The sequence below is a fragment of the Lonchura striata genome, chromosome 11, assembly GCF_050655825.1.
Source record: "Lonchura striata isolate lonStrDom1 chromosome 11, ASM5065582v1, whole genome shotgun sequence".
In the NCBI taxonomy this organism is placed as follows: domain Eukaryota; kingdom Metazoa; phylum Chordata; class Aves; order Passeriformes; family Estrildidae; genus Lonchura; species Lonchura striata.
In genome coordinates this window covers 25,710,582-25,721,811 of record NC_140713.1, presented here as the reverse complement: position 1 = coordinate 25,721,811, position 11,230 = coordinate 25,710,582, and the positions used below count along the sequence as shown (strand labels likewise).

Genomic DNA, 11,230 nt, shown 5'->3' with positions numbered 1-11,230 from the left:
GACATCAGGAACCTGGACTGGTGAGTTTTCTTTCCAGGGAAAAGTCTGGGAAATGTGCCCAGGGGCCCCCGGCCCTGGGTGGGCACCTGAATGCAAAAAATCAAAACTTCGAAGGATGCATCCCAGACCAAAGCTGTCCCCGCCTCGAAATTGCGCTGCTGTGACAGTTCCAATGGTTCCCTAGAAACTGACATCAGGAACCTGGCCTGGTGAGTTTCCTTTCCAGGGAAAAGGGCTGGAATTAGAGAAAAGGTCCCCCTGGCCTTGGGCAGGCGCCTGACTGCAACTCATAAGAACATCAAAGTATATCTCCGAGACTTCATCTGCCCCCACCTCAAACTTGCGCTGCCCTGAGAGTCCCAAGGGAGCCCTACAAACTGACATTAGGAACCTGGACTGGTGAGTTTTCTTTCCAGGGAAAAGGCTGGGAAATGTGCCCAGGTGCCCCTGGCCCTGAGCTGGCGCCTCACTCCAAAAACTCCAAACATCGAAGGATGCATCCCAGAACAAAGCTGTCCCCGCCTCGAACTTGTGCTGCCGTGACAGTTCCAATGGTTCCCTAGAAACTGACATCAGGAACCTGGCCTGGTGAGTGTCCTTTCAGGGAAAAGGGCTGGAATTAGAGAAAAGGCCCCCCTGGCCTTGGGCAGGCGCCTGGCTGCAACTCATAAGAACATCAAAGGATATCTCCGAGACTTCATCTGCCCCCACCTCAAACTTGCGCTGCCCTGAGAGTCCCAAGGGAGCCCTACAAACTGAAATCAGGAACTTGGACTGGTGAGTTTTCTTTCCCAGGCAAAAAGGCTGGAATTACCGCACAGGACCCCCTGACTCTGGGAGGGCACCTGACTGCAACAAATAGGAACATCAAAGAATATCTCCCAGAACAAAGCTGTCCCCACCAGAAAATTTGTGCTGCCACTACAGTGCCAAGGGAGACCTACAAACTGACATCAGGAACCTGGACTGGTGAGTTTTCTTTCCCAGGGAAAATGGCCAAAGTATGTGCCCAGGGGCCCCTGACCCTGAGCTAGTGCGTGACTGCAGAAACTACAAACATCGAAGGATTCATCCCAGAACAAAGCTGTCCCCACCTCAAATTTGTGCTGCCAGTACAGTGCCAAGGGAGACCTACAAACTGACATCAGGAACCTCGACTGGTGAGTTTTTTTTCCAGGGAAAAGTCTGGGAAATGTGCCCAGGGGCCCCCGGCCCTGGGTGGGCACCTGAATGGAAAAAATCAAAACTTTGAAGGATGCATCCCAGAACAAAGCTGTCCCCACCTCAAACTTGCACTACCCTGAGAGTCCCAAGGGAGACCTACAAACTGACATCAGGAACCTGGACTGGCGAGTTTCCTTTTCGGGGAAAAGGGCTGGAATTAGCGCACAGGACCCCCTGACCCCGGGTGGGAGGCTGACTGCAACAAATAGGAACATCAAAGAATATCTCCCAGAACAAAGCTGTCCCCACCAGAAAATTTGTGCTGCCACTACAGTGCCAAGGCAGACCTACAAACTGACATCAGGAACTTGGACTGGTGAGTTTTCTTTCCCAGGGAAAAAGTCTGGAATTGGCGCACAGGTCCCCTGACCCCGGGTGGGCGCCTGACTGCAAAAATAAGAACATCAAAGGATATATCCGAGACTTCATCTGCCCCCACCTCAAACTTGCGCTGCCCTGAGAGTCCCAAAGGAGCCCTACAAACTGACATCAGGAACCTGGACTGGTGAGTTTTCTTTCCAGGGAAAAGTCTGGGAAATGTGCCCAGGGGCCCCAGGCCCTGAGCTGGCACCTCACTCCAAAAACTCCAAACATCAAAAGATGCATCCCAGAACAAAGCTGCCCCGGCCTCAAACTTGCGCTGCCGAGACAGTTCCAATGGTTCCCTACAAACTGACATCAGGAACCTGGCCTGGTGAGTTTCCTTTCCACGGAAAAAGGCTGGAATTAGAACAAAGGTCCCCCTGGCCTTGGGCAGGCGCCTGACTGCAACTCATAAGAACATCAAAGGATATCTCCGAGACTTCATCTGCCCCAACATGAAACTTGTGCTGCCCTGAGAGTCCCAAGGGAGCCCTACAAACTGACATCAGGAACCTGGACTGGTGAGTTTCCTTTTCAGGGAAAAGGCTGGGAAATGTGACCAGGGGCCCCTGGCCCTGAGCTGGCGTCTCACTCCAAAAACTCCAAACATCAAAGGATGCATCCCAGAACAAAGCTGTCCCCGCCTCGAAATTGCGCTGCTGTGACAGTTCCAATGGTTCCCTAGAAACTGACATCAGGAACCTGGCCTGGTGAGTTTCCTTTCCAGGGAAAAGGGCTGGAATTAGAGAAAAGGTCCCCCTGGCCTTGGGCAGGTGCCTGGCTGCAACTCATAAGAACATCAAAGGATATCTCCGAGACTTCATCTGCCCCCACCTCAAACTTGCGCTGCCCTGAGAGTCCCAAGGGAGCCCTACAAACTGAAATCAGGAACTTGGACTGGTGAGTTTTCTTTCCCAGGCAAAAAGGCTGGAATTACCGCACAGGACCCCCTGACCCCGGGTGGGCACGTGACTGCAACAAATAGGAACATCAAAGAATATCTCCCAGAACAAAGCTGTCCCCACCAGAAAATTTGTGCTGCCACTACAGTGCCAAGGGAGACCTACAAACTGACATCAGGAACCTGGACTCGTGAGATTTCTTTCCCAGGGAAAATGGCCAAAGTATGTGCCCAGGGGCCCCTGACCCTGAGCTAGTGCGTGATTGCAGAAACTACAAACATCGAAGGATTCATCCCAGAACAAAGCTGTCCCCACCTCAAATTTGTGCTGCCAGTACAGTGCCAAAGGAGACCTACAAACTGACATCAGGAACCTCGACTGGTGAGTTTTCTTTCCAGGGAAAAGGCTGGGAAATATGCCCAGGTGCCCCAGGCCCTGAGCTGGCACCTCACTCCAAAAACTCCAAACATCAAAGGATGCATCCCAGAACAAAGCTGTCCCCACCTCTAACTTGTGCTGCCGGTACAGTGCCAAGGGAGCCCTACAAACTGACATCAGGAACCTGGACTGGTGAGTTTTCTTTCCAGGGAAAAGTCTGGGAAATGTGCCCAGGGGCCCCCGGCCCTGGGTGGGCACCTGAATGCAAAAAATCAAAACTTCGAAGGATGCATCCCAGAACAAAGCTGTCCCCGCCTCGAAATTGCGCTGCTGTGACAGTTCCAATGGTTCCCTAGAAACTGACATCAGGAACCTGGCCTGGTGAGTTTCCTTTCCAGGGAAAAGGGCTGGAATTAGAGAAAAGGTCCCCCTGGCCTTGGGCAGGCGCCTGGCTGCAACTCATAAGAACATCAAAGTATATCTCCGAGACTTCATCTGCCCCCACCTCAAACTTGCGCTGCCCTGAGAGTCCCAAGGGAGCCCTACAAACTGACATTAGGAACCTGGACTGGTGAGTTTTCTTTCCAGGGAAAAGGCTGGGAAATGTGCCCAGGTGCCCCTGGCCCTGAGCTGGCGCCTCACTCCAAAAACTCCAAACATCGAAGGATGCATCCCAGAACAAAGCTGTCCCCGCCTCGAACTTGTGCTGCCGTGACAGTTCCAATGGTTCCCTAGAAACTGACATCAGGAACCTGGCCTGGTGAGTGTCCTTTCAGGGAAAAGGGCTGGAATTAGAGAAAAGGCCCCCCTGGCCTTGGGCAGGCGCCTGGCTGCAACTCATAAGAACATCAAAGGATATCTCCGAGACTTCATCTGCCCCCACCTCAAACTTGCGCTGCCCTGAGAGTCCCAAGGGAGCCCTACAAACTGAAATCAGGAACTTGGACTGGTGAGTTTTCTTTCCCAGGCAAAAAGGCTGGAATTACCGCACAGGACCCCCTGACTCTGGGTGGGCACCTGACTTCAACAAATAGGAACATCAAAGAATATCTCCCAGAACAAAGCTGTCCCCACCACAAAATTTGTGTTGCCACTACAGTGCCAAGGGAGACCTACAAACTGACATCAGGAACCTGGACTGGTGAGTTTTCTTTCCCAGGGAAAATGGCCAAAGTATGTGCCCAGGGGCCCCTGACCCTGAGCTAGTGCGTGACTGCAGAAACTACAAACATCGAAGGATTCATCCCAGAACAAAGCTGTCCCCACCTCAAATTTGTGCTGCCAGTACAGTGCCAAGGGAGACCTACAAACTGACATCAGGAACCTCGACTGGTGAGTTTTCTTTCCAGGGAAAAGTCTGGGAAATGTGCCCAGGGGCCCCCGGCCCTGGGTGGGCACCTGAATGGAAAAAATCAAAACTTTGAAGGATGCATCCCAGAACAAAGCTGTCCCCACCTCAAACTTGCACTACCCTGAGAGTCCCAAGGGAGACCTACAAACTGACATCAGGAACCTGGACTGGTGAGTTTCCTTTTCGGGGAAAAGGGCTGGAATTAGCGCACAGGACCCCCTGACCCCGGGTGGGAGGCTGACTGCAACAAATAGGAACATCAAAGAATATCTCCCAGAACAAAGCTGTCCCCACCAGAAAATTTGTGCTGCCACTACAGTGCCAAGGCAGACCTACAAACTGACATCAGGAACTTGGACTGGTGAGTTTTCTTTCCCAGGGAAAAAGTCTGGAATTGGCGCACAGGTCCCCTGACCCCGGGTGGGCGCCTGACTGCAAAAATAAGAACATCAAAGGATATATCCGAGACTTCATCTGCCCCCACCTCAAACTTGCGCTGCCCTGAGAGTCCCAAAGGAGCCCTACAAACTGACATCAGGAACCTGGACTGGTGAGTTTTCTTTCCAGGGAAAAAGGCTGGAATTAGAACAAAGGTCGCCCTGGACTTGGGAAGGCACCTGACTGCAACACATAAGAACATCAAAGGATATCTCCGAGACTTCATCTGCCCCAACATGTAACCTTTGCTGCCCTGAGAGTGCCAAGCGAGCCCTACAAACTGACATCAGGAACTGGACTGGTGAGTTTTCTCTTCAGGGAAAAGGGCTGGAATTAGAGCAAAGGTCCCCCTGGCCTTGGGCAGGCGCCTGACTGCAACTCTTAAGAATATCAAAGCATATCTCCGAGACTTCGTCTGCCCCCACCTCAAACTTGCGCTGCCCTGAGAGTCCCAAGGGAGCCCTACAAACTGACATCAGGAACCTGGACGGGTGAGTTTCCTTTTCAGGGAAAAGTGCTGGAATTAGAGCAAAGGTCCCCCTGGCCTTGGGCAGGCGCCTGACTGCAACTCATAAGAACATCAAAGGATATCTCCGAGACTTCATCTGCCCCCACCTCAAACTTGCGCTGCCCTGAGAGTCCCAAGGGAGCCCTACAAACTGACGTTAGGAACCTGGACTGGTGAGTTTTCTTTCCAGGGAAAAGGCTGGGAAATGTGCCCAGGTGCCCCAGGCCCTGAGCTGGCACCTCCCTCCAAAAACTCCAAACATCAAAAGATGCATCCCAGAACAAAGCTGTCCCGGCCTCAAACTTGCGCTGCCGTGACAGTTCCAATGGTTCCCTACAAACTGACATCAGGAACCTGGCCTGGTGAGTTTCCTTTCCAGGGAAAAAGGCTGGAATTAGAACAAAGTCCCCCTGGCCTTGGGCAGGCGCCTGACTGCAACTCATAAGAACATCAAAGGATATCTCCGAGACTTCATCTGCCCCAACATGAAACTTGTGCTGCCCTGAGAGTCCCAAGGGAGCCCTACAAACTGACATCAGGAACCTGGACTGGTGAGTTTCCTTTTCAGGGAAAAGGCTGGGAAATGTGACCAGGGGCCCCTGGCCCTGAGCTGGCGTCTCACTCCAAAAACTCCAAACATCAAAGGATGCATCCCAGAACAAAGCTGTCCCCGCCTCGAAATTGCGCTGCTGTGACAGTTCCAATGGTTCCCTAGAAACTGACATCAGGAACCTGGCCTGGTGAGTTTCCTTTCCAGGGAAAAGGGCTGGAATTAGAGAAAAGGTCCCCCTGGCCTTGGGCAGGCGCCTGGCTGCAACTCATAAGAACATCGAAGGATATCACCGAGACTTCATCTGCCCCCACCTCAAACTTGCGCTGCCCTGAGAGTCCCAAGGGAGCCCTACAAACTGACATCAGGGACTTGGACTGGTGAGTTTTCTTTCCCAGGCAAAAAGGCTGGAATTACCGCACAGGACCCCCTGACCCCGGGTGGGCACCTGACTGCAACAAATAGGAACATCAAAGAATATCTCCCAGAACAAAGCTGTCCCCACCAGAAAATTTGTGCTGCCACTACAGTGCCAAGGGAGACCTACAAAATGACATCAGGAACCTGGACTCGTGAGTTTTCTTTCCCAGGGAAAATGGCCAAAGTATGTGCCCAGGGGCCCCTGACCCTGAGCTAGTGCGTGACTGCAGAAACTACAAACATCGAAGGATTCATCCCAGAACAAAGCTGTCCCCACCTCAAATTTGTGCTGCCAGTACAGTGCCAAGGGAGACCTACAAACTGACATCAGGAACCTCGACTGGTGAGTTTTCTTTCCAGGGAAAAGGCTGGGAAATATGCCCAGGTGCCCCAGGCCCTGAGCTGGCACCTCACTCCAAAAACTCCAAACATCAAAGGATGCATCCCAGAACAAAGCTGTCCCCACCTCTAACTTGTGCTGCCAGTACAGTGCCAAGGGAGACCTACAAACTGACATCAGGAACCTGGAGTGGTGAGTTTTCTTTCCAGGGAAAAGTCTGGGAAATGTGCCCAGGGGCCCGCGGCCCTGGGTGGGCACCTGAATGCAAAAAATCAAAACTTCGAAGGATGCATCCCAGAACAAAGCTGTCCCCACCTCAAACTTGCGCTGCCCTGAGAGTCCCAAGGGAGACCTACAAACTGACATCAGGAACCTGGACTGGTGAGTTTCCTTTTCAGGGAAAAGGGCTGGAATTAGAGCAAAGGTCCCCCTGGCCTTGGGCAGGCGCCTGGCTGCAACTCATAAGAACATCAAAGGATATCTCCGAGACTTCATCTGCCCCCACCTCAAACTTGCGCTGCCCTGAGAGTCCCAAGGGAGCCCTACAGACTGACATCAGGAACTTGGACTGGTGAGTTTTCTTTCCCAGGCAAAAAGGCTGGAATTAGAACAAAGGTTGCCCTGACCCCGGGTGGGAGGCTGACTGCAACAAATAGGAACATCAAAGAATATCTCCCAGAACAAAGCTGTCCCCACCAGAAAATTTGTGCTGCCACTACAGTGCCAAGGCAGACCTACAAACTGACATCAGGAACCTGGACTGGTGAGTTTTCTTTCCAGGGAAAAGTCTGGGAAATGAGCCCAGGGGCCCCCGGCCCTGGTTGGGCACGTGAATGCAAAAAATCAAAACATCGAAGGCTGCATCCCAGAACAAAGCTGTCCCCACCTCAAACTTGCGCTGCCCTGAGAGTCCCAAGGGAGCCCTACAAACTGACATTAGGAACCTGGACTGGTGAGTTTTCTTTCCAGGGAAAAGGCTGGGAAATGTGCCCAGGTGCCCCAGGCCCTGAGCTGGCGCCTCACTCCAAAAACTCCAAACATCGAAGGATGCATCCCAGAACAAAGCTGTCCCCACCTCAATCTTGTGCTGCCAGTACAGTGCCAAGGGAGACCTACAAACTGACATCAGGAATCTGGACTGCTGAGTTTTCTTTCCAGGGAAAATGGCCAAAGTATGTGCCCAGGGGCCCCCAGCCCTGTTCTGGACCCTGACCGCAAAAAATCCTCATATCTAAGGATGGACCCCAAACCGAAGTTATCCCCACCTCAAACTTGTGCTGCTTGTACAGTGCAAAGGGAGACCTACAAACTGACATCAGGAACCTGGACTGGTGAGTTTCCTTTTCAGGGAAAAGGCTGGGAAATGTGCCCAGGTGCCCCAGGCCCTGAGCTGTCACCTCACTCCAAAAACGCCAAACATCAAAGGATGCATCCCAGAACAAAGCTGTCCCGGCCTCAAACTTGTGTTGCCCTGATAGACCCAAGGCATCCCTACGAACTGACATCAGGAACTTGGACTGGTGAGTTTTCTTTCCCAGGGAAAAAGGCTGGAATTAGCGCACAGGACCCCCTGACCCAGGGTGGGAGGCTGACTGCAACAAATAGGAACATCAAAGAATATCTCCCAGAACAAAGCTGTCCCCACCTCAAATTTGTGCTGCCACTACAGTGCCAAGGGAGACCTACAAACTGACATCAGGATCCTGGATTTATGAGTTTTCTTTCCCATTCAAAAAGTCTGGAATTTGCGCACAAGATCCTGTGGCCCTGGGCTGGGCCCTGACAGCAACAAGTACAAACATCAAAGGAGATCTCCGAGACTTCATCTGCCCCAACTTATAACTTGTGCTGCCCTGATAGACCCAAGGGAGCCCCACAAACTGACATCAGGAACCTGGACTGGTGAGTTTTCTTTCCCAGGGAAAAGAAGCACTGTTTGTGCTCACGGCCTTGTGGACACCACTGGGCCTCCTGAAATTCCAATTGGGATGCCAGATGCCTTCCACACCAAAGCTGCCCCCAGCTCATGGCCTGACTGCTCTTGCCGTGGTCCTGGGTGGCCCCGGGATCTCCATCTGGAATATCCCATGGCACTGGGATGACTTCGGCTCCCTTTGTCTCCTTTTCCACAGGAGATCTCTCCCAGGTGTCCCCAAGTCGTCTCAGCTGCCCCAGTTCCCTCCCAGTGTGCCACCCAACATTCCCACTTCCCTCCTGATTTTCCCAGTGTCCCTCCCAGTGCTCCCATAGCAGGTACAGGACGCAGTAGAAGCAGTTTTATCACTGCTTGTAGCCCTTACTGACACCACAGGAAGGCTCTGCGGGTTCTTGGGGATGGTGGGGAGGAATGCAGGGGTCCCAGCGATGTCACTCTGGGGGTTGGAAATCCAGATGGATTTCGGGAGGGGGGCATGGAGTGTTCAAGGGGGTCTCTCAATGGTCATATGGGGAGGGGTCCCAAGGGCATCCCAGGGTGTCCTGGGGACCACTGGGGGGTACCAGGGATCCCTTAGGGTTACTGGGGATCATTCAGAGGGTCCCAGAAAGATCAAGGTAGGTCCCTGGGGGATCTTTTTAGGGGTACCGAGAGAGTTTTGTAGGGTCCCAGGGGTCAGATCTCCCAATTGAGATATGGGGAGGAAGGGGGAGTCCCAGAGGGACTGGCAGGGGGGAGAACAACTTAGCATCACCAAACATGTTCTGGCAATCTCCCCATACAATCTAGAGCCCAACTACACCCTGCACTGCCAATTTCAAGTCCCCAGGACTTGTGTTGTTACAGGCTATGCAGCAGGGCAGAACAGCTCCAGGAAAAATACGTGCAGACATCCACGACACAGGACAGGGAGAGAGAGCTTTTGAGGAGAAGAAAGGACCGAGAGACCCAAAGAACACACAGTGCACCAGAGACAAGTGACAGGACACACACTGCAACTGCTCTGCCCTGACCACCTCAGCACTGTGATCAAAACAGACACTTTTTGCCTTTAGATGGCCTTAGGAGATGCTTCTTGCACATCCCTGCCCCCAAAGCTCATTCATAAGGCCCTCCCAGCACCCCACTTTCACCCCCAATGTGGGCCTGAGCCCTCAACTTATCTCTCAGCCATCTGGGGATGAAAGCACCCCGCTTTCATCCCCACTGTGGGCCTGAGCACTCAACTTATCTCTCAGGCATCTGGGGATGAGAATCCACATCGCGTGCCAATGGAGGCTGCCTCGCCTGCGGGGAATGTCCAATGGTCACCGGGCTGTGGTCCCGCGCTCAGCTACAATCGAGAACACCAAACATCACTGCATGATCTTAGCTGCACAATGGACAAAACCCAGCAATCCTTCTACTCACCGCTCTCCTAGAAATGCTCGGGCCACGCACTTTGGCCAGGCTCGGAGGCTGCCACCATCATCGCAGGGTCTGCCTGGGTTAAGAAGAGACAAAGTGACTCGGCATTGCTGAAACACGAGTGGACCTTGGCTCCCCCTCCCTACCTCGGTAACTCACCGCAACTCCTCAGCCATTGCCAAAGGCTCCCTGGATGCCATCTCGAAATACAAAATTTCAAGGCTTCATCTCAGAGTCCTAAAATACATCCAGAGGGCTCACAAGCACAGGAAATCCAGGCCATCAGCTGTTGGTGACAGGGGCTTGGCATACTCTGGGTGGATTCCCTAAACACACAAACAAGAACAGATACATACAATTGCTCCAAAACCTGAAACCTGAGCACAAACAACTGCTTTGGCCCACTGCTCACCTGGCACACTTGGCCTTGACTGCTGCTATCTGCCTGGACCTCCTGAAAATAAAGGCAAAGAACACTGCTGTGGCAAAGACACCCTTCAAGCATCCCCTGCAAATGCAAAAAATGACTGACCTGCTCATGGGAAAACCCTGACCCAGGACTGCGGCCCTTGGCCACAGATTTGAACTGTCAGCATCTGAAAGAAAGTTAGGACTGGTGTCAAACGGCTGCAGGACAACTTAACACAACTAAACATATTAAGCCAATCTCCCCATACAATCTAGAGCCCAACTACACCCTGCACTGCCAATTTCAAGTCCCCAGGACTTGTGTTGTTACAGGCTATGCAGCAGGGCAGAACAGCTCCAGGAAAAATACGTGCAGACATCCGTGACACAGGAAAGGGAGAGAGAGCTTTTGAGGAGAAGAAAGGACCGAGAGACCCAAAGAACACACAGTGCACCAGAGACAAGTGACAGGACACACACCGCAACTGCTCTGCCCTGAGCACCTCAGCACTGTGATCAAAACAGACACTTTTTGCCTTTAGATGGCCTTAGGAGATGCTTCTTGCACATCCCTGCCCCCAAAGCTCATTCATAAGGCCCTCCCAGCACCCCACTTTCACCCCCAATGTGGGCCTGAGCCCTCAACTTATCTCTCAGCCATCTGGGGATGAGAGCACCCCGCTTTCACCCCCACTGTGGGCCTGAGCACTCAACTTATCTCTCAGGCATCTGGGGATGAGAATCCACATCGCGTGCCAATGGAGGCTGCCTCGCCTGCGGGGAATGTCCTATGGTCACCGGGCTGTGGTCCCGTGCTCAGCTACAATCGAGAACACCAAACATCACTGCATGATCTTAGCTGCACAATGGACAAAACCCAGCAATCCTGCTACTCACCGCTCTCCTAAGAATGCTCGGGCCACGCACTTTGGCCAGGCTCGGAGGCTGCCACCGTCTTCGCAGGGTCTGCCTGGGTTAAGAAGAGACAGAGTGACTCGGCATTGC

The 11,230-nt window shown here is 52.8% G+C and overlaps 1 long non-coding RNA gene across 1 annotated transcript; it reads right to left on the bottom strand.

Annotated features, from left to right (window-relative positions):
- Positions 1 to 9,831: 9,831 nt before the first annotated feature.
- On the bottom strand, positions 9,832 to 11,196 carry LOC146766460 (uncharacterized). The gene is made up of 5 exons (XR_014957774.1): positions 11,123 to 11,196; positions 10,940 to 11,045; positions 10,350 to 10,413; positions 10,230 to 10,271; positions 9,832 to 10,143 (listed from the first exon to the last, which is right to left on the bottom strand). It is a non-coding gene; the product is annotated as an uncharacterized LOC146766460 (long non-coding RNA).
- Between the last annotated feature and the right edge of the window lie 34 nt (positions 11,197 to 11,230).